Source organism: Schistocerca serialis, chromosome 1 (genome assembly GCF_023864345.2).
Source record: "Schistocerca serialis cubense isolate TAMUIC-IGC-003099 chromosome 1, iqSchSeri2.2, whole genome shotgun sequence".
NCBI lineage: Eukaryota > Metazoa > Arthropoda > Insecta > Orthoptera > Acrididae > Schistocerca > Schistocerca serialis.
In genome coordinates this window covers 602,826,119-602,841,000 of record NC_064638.1, presented here as the reverse complement: position 1 = coordinate 602,841,000, position 14,882 = coordinate 602,826,119, and positions in this window count along the sequence as shown.

Sequence of the window (14,882 nt, the reverse complement as noted above, 5' to 3'; positions counted from 1 at the left end):
AGTGGATTTTTAACAAGACATGTATACATGGTCAGTGCCCTTTATGCTTTGACTTCGTGTAATGCAACATCGCGTTTTTATAGTAAGGTCCTCAAGATCAGATGTTAGCAGCATAAGACTATCGTAACAGGTCATCTTGGAGTAATAAAGGTGTCTGCGCTGCGATCGCGGCTGATAAATCCGGTAAACACATGTTGGATAAAATACTGAGCTCAGCAGGCAACGAACTGGCAATAATTTTGATAGCAACAGCTGAATTTTTAAAATGATTTAGTGATACCTTGAGCTTACATTTCTTTATTTGATGTATGATTTTGATGAATGATAGTACAATATCGACCGTAAACCATTTTCAAGTAAATCAAATGGAATCACTATAGAAGGATAGCATTGAATCGTTATTTAATTTTCCATAAGAACAAGTCATATTCCAAGATATACCGAAAGGATTATAACCTGCTTTACAGAATATTCATTTATGGTGTATTATGCCATACATGTCTTTGTTCAAATGTTGCAGTTATGAGTGCGTATAGCTGTCCTAAAATAAATAGGAAGTAGTTTTTCTTTATTGTGGAAGCACGTTACTTTTGAGCAGTTGTTGCAAAGCTTTTTGCATATAAAGTCGATATTTTTAACATACATATACTAGGAATATTATAACAGACTTCTTCAGAATTTCGCTAATCTATGTTAAGAACATCGACTTTATACTGTATGAAACAGCTTTGCTACAGCTACTTGAAAATAACATGTCCCCATAATAACACAAAAATATTTCGAACTATTTTATGACGATTATATGCAGCCAGAATTTCAACGTGGGAGCAAAGACGTATATGGCATAATACTTGGACGTGTCCTGCTTTTACGTTAAATTCCTAAGTGATACTAGCGCATGCAATGTACACTGTTTCCGTTTTGGATAACTGAAAATCCTCTAATGCTTAAATTCTGCAGTCTTACATAAAATAAAGAAAATGTTAACCTAAGTCATCACAAAATCATTTCAAAAACAAATTGGCAATGTGATTTACTGCCAACTGAAGAAAGAACGTAATTAATACCCTACCAAATGAAGGAATGGTGCAGTGGGTAGCGGACTGGACTCACATTCAGGGAGCTACGGCTAAAATCTCCATCTGGCTACACAGTATTAGGTTTTACATTGTCTCCCTATATTGCTCAAGACAAAACTGGAATGGTTCCTTTGAAAAGGCGTAGCTGATATCTTTCCTCATCCTTCCATAACCTGAGCTTTTCCTTCGTTTCTAATGACCTCACTGACGAGGGGAGGTTAAACGATAATATTTCTTCATACATTTTAATTAACTCCTTTTTCGCCGAATGAAGTAACGAAATGACTGTTTTTAGGCCTATTCTTGGTGTAACGTAAAGTCCGCACTCAAATATTACCACATCTAAATTGTTCTACGAATCTTGTGTAAACTGTTCAATGGTATCTCGACGCCTAAAATACGTAAAATGTGCTGGCATTCTAATCTTAAGATATCTTATTGGCTGCTCGTAGAAGAAAAGAACGTCACTTAGAGACTCTCCCAATTTTTCAGTAATGTTTCGCCTTAGCAAGCAGTGTCTTAAGGGGCACAAAGATACTGCACGATGTTCTACACTAATCATCTACTAAATAATACCAAACGTTAATAAAAGTACATGATGTAAAAACACAAAACACGAGAAACATAAAACAGAAACGAACTGGCCATACACAGTTTTGGGGAGAAAGTAAGAAGGTGTTTTGGTAAGATTTTTATTGTGGTGTAGTACTTAAACCAGATAATTCCATAAAACACAAGAGAACTTCTGCAACGTTTAGATTCGACACAAAATGACCAAAGATAGTGCTAGAACAAGAAAAGAGATGGGTAATTTCCAAGTATTACTGCCTATCGAAGTCCCTGGGTCCAAACGAAACATATCGAACGTGCGATGGTAAATCGATCATGCGACCCCGGTGGCAGGCGTTGTGATCAATTATTTGCGATCGTCATTTTTATCTGTTTCCCGTCGTTCCATTACTTGCTGTAAATTACATACCTCCGCGAATTATTTGTGAGTTGCTAGGGAAACCCAGACGATTTATGTCGTTACTGAGTGGAATGTCTGGTGTTCTTGACGTTTCTTCGGCGGATTCTCTCACATAGAAGAATCGAATTCCATGTTTATGCAGTGTAGAAAATTGTTCGCTTTTTGTGGCAAATATGGAGTACTACCAGACAAGGAAAGAAGGGACTGTGTAGACTGTGGTGGTGCGAAGTGTGTAAAACTCCGTAAGAACAGTTTCGTTGCTGAAATACCGTTAAAATTTCATTGCGGACAGTGCGGAAAACGAACAAGTATCAGGAAGAATATATGGTTCGACTCTTCCAAATTATCCATCCAGATCACCGTAACGGACTTTCACATGACGACAACACCGACGTCGAGTAAGGTAAGTCGTCTCCTTTCCAATTAAAGGTATTTTTGTAACGCTCTTCTTTTGTCGTTACTGTAGTGACCAACGCAAACATACTCACAACGCCCGACAGAGTCGCATGATCGATTTACCATCGCACGTTCGATATGTTTCGATTGGACCCAGCGACTTCGATAGGTAATCAGTCTTGGAAATTACCCAGAGATGAGACATGTCCGAAGACAATATATTCTTTTCCTTGCCAGCATAAAGTTATTTGCCATAATAAATAACTATTTCAAGTACTGAAACACGCATACAAGTTGCTTATTGTATCAGTGTAATCACAGATCTGTGACCGATAACGAAAGTTCAATCTTCGCACAAAAATAAAATTGTAACATTTCTATAAGTATATAAGATTTTGAAATTGTAACATTTCTATAAGTATATAAGATTTTGCACACGAAAAGCATATCCACTGCTATCGTAAATTATTGTTCAATAATATTTTTAAAAAATGCAAACGACTTCCACGTTGCCACTGCTGATGATAATTATCTGCATCTACATCTACATGACTACTCTCAAATTCGCGCTTGAGTGCCTAGCAGAGGGTTTTTCGAAGTAATTTCCGGCTATTTCTCCACCATACGACTGTCTAACAGTGTCTGCGAAAAATTGACACGTAAGTCTTTCTGAATGCACTTTGAAATCTCTTACTTTATTGTGACAGTCATTTCTACTCATCGAGGTTGGCAACAATAAAGTATTTTCTCGTTGGGGGTGGGGGAGGAGTTGCTGTTAATTAGGGTAACTTTTTACCAGTTAGGGAATCTTTGTATCATGTACTACTTTTGTTTCAAATGGCAGCTGCTCCGCATACTTGCATTATTTTGTACTTAAAGTAACAGTTTCATTACCTCGAAAGTTGGACGTTTGTATTGAACCGGGGACCTACAAACGACGGAGAGGCTTCATCCCCAACGTAGTCCTCAGTGGTACACAACCCCACAACAGGCTACAGCAGTACACTCACCCAACCGCAGTCCCACACCGAACCCAGGATTATTACGTCTCATTCCAGACGTCTGTAACCCCAATGTTTGCGTGGTAGAGTAATTATGGTGTACGCGTACGTGGAGACGTGGAGACGCAGCAATCGCCGACATAGTGTTACTGAGGTGGAATAAGAGTAACCAACCCGCATTAGGCGAAGCAGATAGAAGACCGTCTTAAAAACTGTCCACAGACTGGCCGGCACACCGGACCTCGACACTAATCCGCCAGGCGGATGCGTGCGGGAGACAGGCACGCCTTCCCGCTCGGGAAGCAGTACGTTAGACCGCACGGCTAGCTGGGTGGGCTGGACGTTAATACTTCTTTGCAAAGTTGACCAACGTTTCAGCTGTGGTATGCATACACAAACTCTGAGTCAGAGATATTATTGTCAAGAGTAGTAGCGGGCGAAAAGTTGTGAGGAGTCGGAAATGACCGGACGCAGCCTGGGGAGGAGAAAGGCGCGCGACAGGGGAGGTCGAAGCCTGCTAATAGCGCCGTAGGAGACTTTGGTATTAATTGAGGTTTTTTTTGTAAGTCGCCTTTTTGTTGCACGTAGTTGTTGGTTGCTTGCTCACTGGAAGGATTTTATCAGATTTGTGAATGCCTACATTGAGAGTAATATTTGTATCTTAGTTGTGGCCACAAACACGTTTATTGAGTATAGACACTGTGGAATAATCAAAAGTCTGTGTAAAGTTTGTCAATGTTTAAATGATATATATTGGAAAGATAGTAGATTATCGTCTTTATTGATTTGTTTAATTTTTTTACACCTTTTAAGGCTAGTTGACCAAACCCCTACTGATCATTCAATTTCTATGTAAATGGCAGTAGTTGTTGTAATTATTATGACCATGCATTGTACTCTACATGGATATCACTACTGCTTTTGAAATATTTTAGCATGTTGCTGATCATGGAGTTGCAGCGACAAGACAAGACAAATTGTCTGTTGATCCTTTAATTGCGTTGGCTGTGATGAGAGCTTCTGACGACGTTAATTTACGTTGAACAGTGATAGCTCGATACAAATATCTTGATCTTTCAAAGTAAACCCGCAGTACTGAACTGACACTGTTTTTACTTCTTATTAACACCTGCTTCTCTTCTGGCACTATATCAGTTTAGCAGTATTAGATACAGGAAATTTTCTTTATCTTTTAAGACTGGTCATGCTACAGGACACAGTACACATTTTAAATTTTCCAAGCGCTCAGTAACTGTAAACGTAAAAAGTTACAATTTCTCTTGTGATGTGTAATTTAGTTTGTGTCCGGGATTTTCAAAAACTGTATAAAGTGATACAAAGTTAACCGGATTGCTTTGGCCACTGAAATTTCGTGTAAAGATCTGTCTTCGTTTTAATAATTGCCACCTCAAGTCGCTTATCACATCCACGACATTATCTTCCCTATTTCACTATAATATAATATGAGATGCTGTTCTTTGGATTTTTGGATGTCTCCTGTCAATCCTCTCTGGTAAGAAGACCGCCCGCAATACTCCAGTGGAAGTCGGACAGTCGTGGTGTAGGCACGATCTTTAGTAAACCTGTTGCATCTTCTGAGCGTTCTGTCAGTAAAAGGCAACCTTCCCCACAGCAGTATCTGTATGACAGGCCCCATTTAAGTTATTCATAATTGTAGTTCCTAGGAGTTTAGTAGAATTGGCAGCTTTTAAAGTAGTGTCATTTATCGAGTAATCGAAATTTAGCGGATTTATTTTCGCAATCTTTTGGATTGCTTCACATTTTTCCTAAGTCAGAGATAATGGATAATTTTATTGCTTAACAGTTTGTTTTCTGATCGTATACTTAAGCTTTTCTTCACATAACGAGAAGGACGGATAACTGACCGCTCTGTGAAGCAGGATAAGCGACAATCTAAGGCACATTTGGCGGCAGAGACAATGCTGGCGCAAACATGTCAGAGCACACTGCTCAGCGGGCGTTGTTAAACATGGCACTCAGCAGCAGATCACCCATTCGTTTCCCCATGTTGAGCCAACGGCATTGTCAATTGTCAGCTACGATTGCAATTACTATAGTATCATTGAAAGTGGACCGAGGACAACTGGGGACGTGTCACCTGGTCATGTGTATGACGTTTCTTGTTACGCCAGGTCGTCGACTGTGTCCGGTCAGACAGTCATCCGGATGACCCCTGCCCGAAACACAGCTAGTCGGAACACGCCACAGATGAAAGACAGTGGTGCACATTCACCTGGGTTTTCGTGGTACACCTTGGTCCTAATTTGGTCCTAATTGAGGACACAGTGCCAACTGTGGTCTTCGTGAGCTGTGTTTGATGTCTTCTCCGAGGATGATAACATCTTCCAATGGAACAGGATGGATTCATTCTACAGTGGTTTACCGAGCCTGATACTGAAATCACGCTAATGTATTCGTCACCAAGTTCGCCTGGTATGAACCCTATGTAACACTAGGATGCTATCGGACGCCATCTCTGTGCCTAGTAACCATAGGCCACTAATTTGCAAGTAGTGTGTGACCCACGCATGGATATCTGGTGCGACATACCTCCTAAAACCTAATAAGGTCTTTTCGAATCGATACCAACCAGAATCGATACTGTATTCCATTCCAAAGATCGACCTACATGTTTTTGAACAGGTGTCGTAATGTTTTGTCTCATTACTGTATTCAGAAGAAGTGAAGGCTAAATAGGATACTGGACTGTCTAGTGGGAGGCCGAACATTTCTTGCTTTCTCTTGCATTCCTGCCTGCAATGGTGAAAATGCATTCGAAAAGGAAGGCCCCTGTGGTGCAGAACAAGCTACAGCACTCCTGCACACCTGCTGAGTCGCGGCGCGCTCTCTGTCGGTATCTGTCTGCGTGTGGCACGCGCCCCGAGGCTTCCTGAGGACTCTACCGGGGGACAAACTTACGAGTACACCTGATAATGTGATATCTGTCCTCGACATTAACGACACGAAGCTCACTTGACATGCAAACCGTATGTGTCGTTCGTTTAGGACTAACCGAAGGATTCTTCTGCACCATAACACGTCAAGCAGTCCTCAAACAGAAGATTACTTCGAGTACCTAAGTATTTTGCTATACATGCCCTGTACGAAGTGATGCGGCCTTGTCTCCCTTCTACCTTTACACTGACACGCAGCTAGTTATAGGAGAAGACCAATTTGACGTGGACTCGATATTAAAATTATGTGCAGTCCATCTACGACATAAAATTTGCTGAAAATCGCTTTTAGTCTTCTTCTATAACGGATGATACAGCAAGGCGGCTCCTTTATGTGTGTGTCTCATTGTAGACCAATCAATAGGCACTTTCTTTTTGAGTAATTAATTTTAGTGACCATTATATTTTCGCAAAGTGTTATAAGTCAGAAACCAATTTTTTTGGTAGGTGATATGATCAGAGAAAAAGTTTCGTGTTTTCATAGCATATTATATATTTTTAATGGACGTTAAGAGGGCAAAAAGCAACCAATGAAACTTCTTGATTTTACATTTTGAATATTTCGTGACACGGAAGTAAATTTGAGTTCGTGAGAAATCAGACAAAGAAACTGGTACCACTGACGGGCACGAAAACTTACATCCACAGGCAACGCACTAGGAAGAGTCGTACTAGGATGATCCCATGACAAGAGAAGTCTGTGGAGAACCGTTTCTAAAATAAGAAACAACTTCAAATGGTTCAAATGGCTCTGAGCACTATGGGACTTAACATCTGAGGTCATCAGTTCCATAGAACTTAGAACTACTTCAACCTAAGTAACCTAAGGACATCACACACATCCATGCCCCGGGCAGGATTCGAACCTGCGACCGTAGAGGTCGCGCGGCTCCAGACTGAAGTGCCTAGAACCGCTCTGCCACACCAGCCGGCAAGAAACAATTAATGCGACAATTGCTGAAGCATAATTGTCTGGTTAATTAGAATTGGAAGATACTTTAGTACACATCGCAGATAAATATTATAATACATAAAAGAGACTACCATGAAGAGATTTTCAGTTAATTTAGAGATGCAAAGCTTCGTAATCAATAGGAAGGAATTGAGGACGAAACCAAATCACTCGTGATCAATGTTTTAAAAACTGAATAATATTACAGAATATAATTGGTCCACACGGTGAAAATGGGATCTGAATTTTAAAGTCCAAACAATAAATTTGCTTTAAAACAGAGAAAGCTACACACACAATATGCAATTTACGATTTCAGTTTCATAGTCACATACGAAGAGTAAACCATCCAGATGGAAGTAACACGTCTTCTACGTCTTTGATTCGAAGCCAAAAACAACAGTAGGCGATTAAATGAATGCTAACAAATATCTGATGGAATTTAACGTACGACCAGAAGATGTACGAAGTCGAAAGAAAAACTATCGAAGCGTTCGGGACTTTCCGAAATAATAAACGGAAAACTGATGTCAGATTGTCAGATGAACGGCGACACAGAGAAGTGATAAACACATGTTGCACAAACGAAAAAGGAAATGAGAAAAACTGTCGTATTAGCTGGAAGTTTATCGTGGTCCTTAGAAGGTTGGCTAAGGAAATAAATTAAAAATAATATGCTTTCGTTGTCTGTTTTAAAGTGAGAGAAGAGTTCATTAAATTCATAGTTATTATAAGAAGAAGATGGAGATGTTATTGTGCAAGTAGAGTCATGCACCTTATAAACTGGCATTCTCTTTGCATCTGCTTTGTATATTAGTACGTTGTAGTACAGTGGCGGATACAGAAAAACCTCAAAGAGGGGGCGCTAAAGATATTTTGAGCTACCTTTACTTTTACCGTAATAAAAATAATCAAGTCACATGCAAAGTTTAAGGAAGTTTTATTTAAACTTACTATACACATATAGAAGGCAATGCCATCTTATGATATAAAAAAGTTACAGTTGTGGTTCTCTCCCTTAAATGATGAATTCTATGCACCTATTCTTCCTGGCAAATTGGTTAATTACATCTTCAGTAGGACAATCAATGTCAGGGTGAGTGTTCAACAGAGCTAAGCCAATAAGTCGATCGTCCATCGCTGTCGACTTCAGCCTTGCCTTTTTACGCCGCAGTGTTGAGAAACTTGTTTCTACTGTAGCGGTGGATGCAGGTAGACAAGCAAATATTTTGTACAGCGTGTGTAAAGTAGGACAGTCAGATCTAGGACAAACAGACAGCGCTTGCATAACAGAATCACGATCAATAAGGGTGTTTATGCTCGTTTGCTTGTATCGAAGAATCTCTTCCATTAGTCTCTTTTTAGTCACAAAGAGTGATTCTTCTTCAAAGAACGGTACCTCAGTTAAGCACTGATTCAATTTATGTTCCAGATCATTACCGCCATGTATCAGTAGTTGTGAGGGCAAAAGTATGTTGAATTTTAGATGATAAATATTTTCTTTAGCAAAACGTTCTCTGTCAGTCGTAACATGGTCCCGTTGGAATAAAAACAGTGCTTTTCCCATATGTCAGCATCATCATTATGATCGCAGTTTTCCCTGTGTCTTTGTCTGTCTGTAAGACGAGGAACACTCATCCCCATGTCTGTTCCATAACTACTTCTCCTCTTCAACAATACGAGCAAAGTGGCTATCACCATTATCTCTCAGGCCGTCGTAGACCTTGAGCGTTGAATCTAATTTTTGCTTTTGGCATCGCGACGTCCAAGATGTTGCTTACTGGATATTCTATGCTCATAATGTCACTCAGTGTAAATAGAATGTGTCAGACAGAAACGTATAAAATACGACGAAGCGGACGCACGTCTTACGTAGGAAAATACAACTACCCGACAACTCGACGAAAGAAACGAACAGAGTGCGGGCTGGCTGGTGGGGGCGACGCGGGTGGCAATGCGGCGGCCCCGCAAGGGAAGGGGGTGGGGGTTCCCTCCCCCCCCCCCCCATGTCCCGCCACTGCTGTGGTATAAATGGGTTGTAGTAGCTGTATCGAGTTACTGTAATTGTTTTAGCTAAAGCCACACTTAAGTCGACGTATGTCTCTCATTCAACAGAAGACTATTGTCGTAACTAGTCTTGGAAGCAACGACTCCTTCCTATTGTATTCTTCACGGCTAAAATCATAACATTCTGGTGCAGAGTGAAATCAAAATTTAAACCAATGTACTTTCATTTTCTTACATTTGAAACTCCCAGAAAGGTAGGCGAATGAGTTCCACGTCATTTTGTACATTTCATTTCATGAGCACAAATGTATTCAAATGTAGCAGATGTTTTTTGAGACACTTTTCTGTCGTATTCCGAACTCCTAACCTCATTTTCTCTTCTTATTCACATTTAGCGTTCTGTGAACAGTCAGGGTAACAGATAAAGGAAAATTATTCATCTATGACAAAAATGAGCGCATTTGAGGCTGGATTTATATTTATTCAATTTCTAACACTTTAGCACCCTGTCACCTGAAAGAGCAACAGGTATAAAGAATTAATCATTTATGCAAAAATGGGTGCATATGCGTGTTTCTTTGTGAAAGAAACCATCCCCTCTTCACCTGGACTGATCTAGAAGCCCATATAAAGGAGCAAGGGGAGTTACAGTTCCGACATCATATTAACGCCGAGGACAAGAGACAGCGCACTTTGTCACTGCCAACCAATAAACGGACTCTACCTCCTTTGGTGATGTAATCGTCCCCACATTTTGCTTGAAGTGACTTTGCTACATCACATGTGGAATTCAGAATGTTTTATTGAGACACAATAGAGACCACAAATTATCACCGTAGGGCATCAAAACTTGTTGGGTCACAAACATCGCTTCTTGTGATATGCACGTCGTTCAGAGACGCAAAGTACACAAAGGGAGTAACTGAAAACCCGTCTTCTGTGAAGAAAGCTAAGGTATTACGTAAACAGGATATTACGCTATAACCTTAGTGCTCAAGTCTGCTACTTCTGCGCATCGGAAATCCGCCCGATCCCAGTCAACGAGGAGAACGTAGACAAAGCTTGCAGAATTCCTTCAGGCAAATGGAAGATGGGTCCGTAGACCCGAATGAAACTGAATATTTAGGGACACTGTGATTCGAGACTTTTTGCCCCTGTAAGGAAATTAGGGGTGGAATGGGATATTTAACATTTAACGATTATTATTAAATAAGGGAACACAAGACAAAACTTCTTAATAACATAAAAAATCTCCTTGTACTATAACGTAACCTGTCTCACTTGAAAATCACTTAAACTGTACGTTTTGTATTTTTTGCAATTTTCAAACCAATACTTGCAAATATCCCGTTCTGCCCCATCCGAGGGACAGAATGGGGTAAGATACGCGTTCTATTTTGTGATATTGTTGCATAAGCGTTGAAATTATTAGGAATATCAACATTACGGTATTTAATCAAGAATTTAGACTGAAGAATATGGACTCTTTAAACAAATCGTTATTAAGAATAACAAAAATTTTAATGTCATTTTGAAGAATGTTAAGTTATTTTTAAGCTTAATAACCGTGGATCTAACAATTACTACTCTGTCCGACAGTATTCAGAAAACAGACTTTTTTCTTCATCCTAAGCTAGGAATGGTGTGCCCACTTGTGACACTTTAGGTATGTGATCCGCCCCACATCAGAAATGGAGCAAAAGTCCCCACAGTAGAGACAGGGGTATCTTTCTGTGATTCACTGTCTTCCTTCGTCTTCTTCCTTTTATTATTCTTAAGACACTTGATATCCCATTCTTTATTATTTTTGTGTACAGTTAGATTTTTAGCATTCATGCAGCTGACTTCCGTGTCTATCATTTTTTAGTTACTTGTCCCATATTCTTTCGTTTCTTTGCTAACATCCTGTAGTTCATTCTTATGAGGAGAATCTGTTAACATGATAGTTTTTCCTTTTCTCCTTGGAATCCGCTTTGTATTTCAACTGATTAGTGGAACAGGTATTACTGCCTCGGACGATATGTAGAAACTTGATTCTTTCTTGCAAATATAATAAGCTCGGAGAATTTGGCATCCATGGTTATCTAGTCTGGGAGTCGATGATCGAGCTTTGGTTGAAGTTAATCTTTTTCGTGAGAGAATCACTGAGTTGCCAGTTTGTGAGGTTATCCATCAGTAGACTTTTCAGTAGTACTTTCACTCTTTTCCAACTGTTACTGATGGGACAAACCTATGTCCGAAAATACATTCAGATCAGATGGCCGTATGGCGGTTATTTTAAAGCCGCTTAAAGCGACAATGTGGAAGCACTTAAAAATACAGACTGAAAGGCGAGTGACATTTGGAATAGAGTAACAACTTTTCCCGAAACGCTCCTTGGCCATGTTTTAACATTTTCACTGAAATAACAGCTTACCGGCTTGAAAAACGTTATGTCCAAGGGTGAAGCGTGTACGATAAACAATGGAAACTACACCATCGCCTCTAGCCATCCGAAGTGGATCCATATTTTTAGTGCGAGTAGAATGTCCATCAACAATACGAAGCACAGATGATTGTATCTTGGCCTCAGAAAATTCCAGACCCCTTCTAAACCGTATTAGAAGTAATTCAATAGTGATTAATTCCTAGGAGTGAACTTCAGATCTCATTTTTTTCCGGTGCAGGCATTCATACGACTGTTGTAATTGTTTCTCGCGTTCTGGAGATGTTACTACGACTGCTGCCTCTTTTCTTTAAGTGCTGTTATGTTTGAGTGACTTTAAGGATTAACCAACAAGCCAATTTTATTACAACTGAATATTTGGTCAGCAGCCGGATTGTAAATCCAATAACGTTATTAAGGAAAGAGTTAAACTCTTACTTGATTAAATCTCATTGCTCGAGCACCAGATGTATCTTCTGAACAGATAGCGTTGGACCCTAGTAGTTTAAGGCGGCCATATCACTTTGATTTTTGTATGTTATCGATGTCGACGTCAGAGAGAGAGAGAGAGAGTAAGTTATATAAAAACAATCTTTGGTCTTTTCGTGGCATAGTCTTTGCCTCTACGCAGTCTGATACATTCTTAGTTGAAGTGTGGCAAGTGATGAACGTATTCGGTAGTGCTGTATTGACTTGTGATGCTATCCGGCAGATGAAGAAAATTTAAGGACAGCAAGGGTGAATATGATGTATACAGGATGATTATAATTAATGTTAAACTTTCAAACCGCTGTAGAAATAACACCACTGTTGAGAATGACGTGAAATTGCAGCGGAACATTATCGGGGAAGGGGGAAAACGTATGGCAGAAGAAAAAAAAATAGTTACAAAATGTAGCAAAAGATGGCGCTGCAAGCATCATAATATAGTAGTGTCGACTGCAAATCACAAATGATCATACAAAAATGCCTAAGCTGTATGTTTGATGTTAAACCAACTGTAGGCCTACTACTCAGTGTGCATGGGTGTACAGGTGTGATGCTGTTAGTTACTAGGACCATCCTCCACAGCAAGGTCATCATATCACATCAGATGGGAGAAATCGGTTTTTAGTTGCGCTGAGGCCAAAAACCGCTTAAAAAGCATCACTAACATCGGTTTTTAATTGTTCTGGGACCAAAAACCGCATAAAGAGCGTCAATCAAAATCAAATCGCATTATTAAATTCCGTGTGACTGGCGTAAAACATGTTCAATATGCTGTCCACCGTTTTCTGCAACAAGTTGAAATCCAGAAACAGCATGTTGCACAACTGATCGAAGTGTTCCCGGGGTTACGTTCAGAGTGTTTTGCGCAATGAGTATCTTCAATGCAGCTAAGTTTGCTATCAGAACACTGAACACAATATCTTTCAGATAGCCCTAAAGCCAAAAGCCACGCGGATTAAGATCAGGTGATCGGAACGGCCAGACTGTAGGGAAATGATGGATGATAATTCTAGCTTTTCCGAAATAGTGCTTCAGTAGCTGCTTAACTGGATTTGCAATATGCTGAGGTGCGTCATCTTGCATAAAAATGATCCCATCCACACATCCACGCTGTTGGAGAGCTGGAATGACGTTGCGCAAAAGACCATCATAGCGCTTACCAGAGTCGGTACTGGTAAAAGGACTTAAAGCACCTGCGTCTCGAAGAAATATGGCCCTATGATTAACGATGCCATAAACCCACACCACACAGCGACCTTTTCAGGATGATTTTTTGTAGTAGAGACAGCCCACTGATTGCAATCGATTACAAAATCCATTGCAACCAGTGGGCTGTCTTTACTAGAAAAAATATTTTCACGGTTGCTGCAGACAGCTATGTTTAAAGTTGTTTTCAGGATGAAGTGGTGTTGGTTGATTTGCTTGTGTATTTTCCGTTGCCCATATTCGACAATTCTGTGTATTGACATATCCTGTCAGATGGAAGTGGGCTTCGTCTGTCTACAAAATCTTCCACGGCCAGTCATTATCCACTGCCAAGCGAGCAAGTAATTCCAAAGCAAATGTCTCTCTTGCTGGCATGTCAACATGAAGCAACTCGTGCATATGAGTAATTTTGAATGCATAGCAAAGAAGGTTGTTTCGTAGGATTTTACGCACTGTGTTCACGGGTATGTCCAATGTTCGTCAATTTTCCGTGCACTAAACGTTTGCACACCATCACTCGTCTCCTCCTGTATTGCTGTGACCACTGCTTCCACTGACATCGAATCAATTAGTTTCCTCCCTGCACCAGGTTGCACGCCAAAAGAATCCTTTTCGAATTTCCGAATCATTTTCTCCAGACCCACGGCAGTCATCGGACCAACGCCTTTTTTCAAACCCTTCAGTGTCCGCAACTTCTGCAGAGCGATGTGTGGACATTCATCATTCTTACAACACAAATACAGTCTTACAAGCAGAGCGCGACCCTGCACTGAGACAGTCATGGAGAACGTCGCAGACGCGAAAGGAGGAAAAGTCTTGTACCCGGCGTCTTTAAACCAACTTCAATGGGTCGTGCGCATGACAGGTGTTTTAATTTACGTATTCTGACACATACAGCGCCATCTATTGATCAATTTCCACACTATTTTTTTCTTCTGCCACACGTTTTCCCGATTTCCGATAATTTTCCGTTGCAATTGGGCGTCATTCTGACTAGCGGTGTTATTTCTACAGCGTTTTGAAATTTTAACTTTAATTATAATCACCTTGTACATTGGAAGGTGAAAGGAATATAACATTATCTTTAAAGAGAAGAAGTTTTAAAGACTACAGCACTGCGCACCTTATTTGGAACCAGGTGAATCGAGCATGGATGGCTATACCATAGGATGCCCTCCGTGTCTTGTAAACGTCAATGCCGTCACGCATGGAACAAATTATCATGGTCCATGGCAGACCCTGTGCCTATTAGGCAAAAGGACAAATGTTGAATCGAGGTGACTCAAATGCTTATCATTTCTGCAGAACATACTAATGTACATGTCCTGTGATGACGCATGTTCTAGCTCTCGTCCTTCAAGGTCTTCTACTTTTTCTGAACA